The sequence below is a fragment of the Rhopalosiphum padi genome, chromosome 3 (assembly GCF_020882245.1).
Source record: "Rhopalosiphum padi isolate XX-2018 chromosome 3, ASM2088224v1, whole genome shotgun sequence".
Taxonomy (NCBI): domain Eukaryota; kingdom Metazoa; phylum Arthropoda; class Insecta; order Hemiptera; family Aphididae; genus Rhopalosiphum; species Rhopalosiphum padi.
This window is the reverse complement of record NC_083599.1, coordinates 77,972,929-77,976,948: the sequence shown is the minus strand read 5'-3', so window position 1 is coordinate 77,976,948 and position 4,020 is coordinate 77,972,929.

Here is a 4,020-nt window from a genome sequence, read left to right as displayed (position 1 = left end):
AGTGCGTGCGCAACGCTACACAAAACTAATAATAGTGTAAATGTGTAATAAATAATAATAAAGTGTCGCCGACGGCTACTGTCGCGATAACCGGCGGGTCATTATAATGTACCACATATTCAATGCGATTTGATGGAGGGGGAATTAACTGCGACACTTGGTTATCATGAAATCTATTTTTAATGATCGTGTAGCATAAGTACAAAAAAAAACAACGCTCTCTGACGGATATTCTATGAGATATGGAAACAAAGACTAAAATTTATTTATTTTTTCTTTTTTCACAAAAGTATATATATTTATATTAAAAATCATTAAAATTATTTATATTTTTTTTTATTCATATTCCTCATGAGATATCAAATAAACCTAACATTTTAATTCTACCATTATTTGTTCTTAAGTTAAAACTTATTGAAAAGATAGGTCATTATAATGACCCTTGGGTCTGAAAGGGTTAAGAGTGGTAGCGATGTAAAAAGATTATCCATAGATAATTTTATATTTAAATTATGTATGTCATGGCAAAGTCTTAGAACTGAATCACCAATTGGACTAAATTTACTTAGTTTAGATTTATCACTTCCTTGGTACATTTCAAAACAATAAATATAACCAGCAGGTATAACAAAGCAGGAGTTTCTGGCTCTAGCCCATACTTTGAACCCCCACTTCTTTGGTTTATTTCTGAGATATTGTTTCAAAGAATTTTGACCTTTAAATAGTATCATCATTTCGTCAATTGCTTGGTGTTCTGAATTATCATTTGCCTCATGAAATGTTTAATGTAAAATGTCAAGAACTGGGCGAACTCTCCAGTATCCGTTTCCTTTTACACGTTCCTCGTCAGAAGCAAAATGTAAATTACGTTTTATTTCTTCAAAACGATTATTGGTCATATTATCAGCTATAAAAGGTATTTTTATACCTTCAACAGACGATCAACACATTCTGAGTTGCGGATAACGTAAGTAAGTCATAGCAATGTTTAATCCTAAATATGTTTTAAGTTCATTAACCGTTAATTTAAAATTAGAGCGGTTGTTATTCGCAGCATAAATATTAGACTCCATTGCAATTTTCATAAATAATTTTTCTGGAAATATTTTCATAAAAAACTCAAACGGCGTTTCGCATTCATATGATATATTATCATCTCCTAAAACGGTGGTGGGTTTTCACAAAAATCATTATCTTTACCGGAAATCCATGTTCTCGGGGTATCGAAATAGTATGAAAAACAGGTGTAGTTTGATCTGACGAAGACGGAGTAGAGACGGTAGAGTTGGCACTATTTCTTTTTGATCGAGTTTTAACAGGTGAATTATCAAGTAATGAAATATACTTACAATTTTAAATTTATATGACACTTATAATAATAAGATCTTGATCTACGTGAATGTTATTGGTAGATGTGGGAAGAACGTCTGTATTTTCCACACATTCTACAGGCCAGTCCATAATGTCATCGAAGCAATTATTATCAGTATTATAATTTGGTACATCAAACTCACTGAAAAAATTTTCTTCGTCCTCTTCTTGGTCAGCAAATTCAGACCCAGAAGGTATAGACATTTCGTCTTCATCCATTTCAAAATCCAACAAATCCGCAATAGTATGTTCATTTAATTTAGACATTTTCACAAATTATTGAATTAAAATATATTTACGAGACCAAATAAACAATACTTTACTCGTACAACAACACAACGTACTGATAATAATGGAAACAATTTAAAATCCATAGATGAAATAAAAACAAAAATAAGACGCATGTAGAGACATGAAATAGTTTGTACGTAAATAGATAAAACGTCATAAAATTGATTGAAAAAATACATCCACCAAATCGGGCTGGCACCAAATGTTTCCATCAACAAATCTCGTTATAAAAATTCTTCCATTTACCAAAACCGGTTTTAATTAATATTATCTTAAACATAAATTATAAATCTATTCAGAAATATTTTTTTCGAAAAGTTTATTTGTTTTTTATGTATCAAAAAAATTGTCTAAAGTGGATAACTTGTAGTAATTTTGGAAAGCTGTAGTCTTTCTGTTTTTAGTCATTTTCTACCAATTTTAAATATGACTAGCGCTACCTATACTAGCAAAATATAAACATTACTATGTAATCATAATGTAGAATGATATATGAAGACTGTTATAATTTAAGGGGCCTCGTCACCACGTGATTTTTTGTCAAAAACTACTGTTTCTAATTCCAACAATATGTGTCGACAATTATCACGATTTTCATTCTGAAAAAATATTCAAATTCTCCGCAATATGTACGAGGGAATGATCGAGCCACATTTTTAAGTTTTTTAATCTAAATTACAATAAATATTGTAAAAATTTAAAAAAAAATTGCAAATCTTCAAACTTAAATATTTAATTAACCAAGTACAATTTTAAAAATGTGCCTCGATCGACCCCTTGTACATATTGTGAAAAAAAAGAATATTTTGTCAGAATACAAATCGAGGTAATCGTTGCGACGTGTTGTTAGAATTAGAATCGTATGTTAGAATGAAAAAAAAAAATTTTGCGATGACAATATTACATATTGACATTCGCGTGCGAGTGCGTGCGACGTAACCCTCCGTACCACTACCGCCGTGTCGCGCATACATCTAATAATGATAATAATATACAATGTAATATAATAGATACGTATAATTCGTAGTATCCTATAACAATATTAGCAAAAACTATATAATCAGTGCCCTGATAATAATATATATATACATTAGATGTTTTTATTATATTTTCTTGAATTATAATACTTATTTTATAAATTGATAATTTAGGATCGCTTTGAATTTATTATTTAGTCACTATTCAGCTTTCTTTCTGTAAAGACTAAATATTTAGGCTTAAATATTTATTGTAATTAGAAAAATGAATTCCAAGTATAAAGTAAAAACTAAAATTCCTTTATCTAAAAGAAAAAAACATATAAGTTTCATTAACGCTGTAAGAGGCTATACTAACACGAACCAACAAAATAATAGAGATGAAAATGATGCAAAACAGTAAGTTTTTAAAATATAAAAATAAATATTTAAATTATTATTATTATTATTTTTTATTATTTACAAAAATAGAATCCATTCTGAGTTATTGATTACTCCAAGTACCGAAGACAGTAGGTCTTCAGGAGAACATTTCTTATCCTCTTTCCTCGAGTGATATGGATTTAGCTTTACCACCAACTTGCGTAATCGATGACAATTCATACATAGGCAGTAATAAAAAAATGTTAGTTACGTCATCCCCTAATATTGGACAAACACCGTCAAGTTCATCATTAGTAACTAGTTTATCACCAATCAAAGTTGTCAATGAAGTTTATACTAGGACAGAAAAAAATGATTCGATGGAAATTAATGTAACTGGTAGGAGAATAATAAATATATTACATTTATTTAATGAAAGTAAAAACGTAGAAAATCACGAACCATTTGATTGTGGATTTAAAGACATGATTTTAATCGGATAAAGAAAATTCGGATTTAAACCTATTTTCCATTTTAAATGTTCGATGTGTAATATAAAAAAATACATTTCAACGGAAAGTGAAGAATTAATGAACATTAATACATCAGCGGTAGCAGGTGTGATGAATATTGGAGGTGGTTTCAGTCAATTAGAAGAAATTATGTGCACCATGGAAATACCGATAATGAGTCAAAATACATATAAAATTGAACATAATTTAGTTTGCAATGGTTACGAGGACGCAGTGATTCAAACAATGAAATAAGCAGCTAAAGTTGAGGCAGAATTAGCCATAAAAGAAGGAGATGTTGATGTTGATGGAATGCCTTTGATTACAGTAGTAGCGGATGGAAGTTGGTGCAAGAGATCATACAGAACCATGTATAATTCACTCTCTGGAATGGTAATAGTAGTTTCCAACATTACTAAGTATTATTACAAGTAGTAAATTTATTTTATTATTAAACATTAGTACAACAGTAGGTTAAATTCATTTTTTCTAAAAAAATCACATTT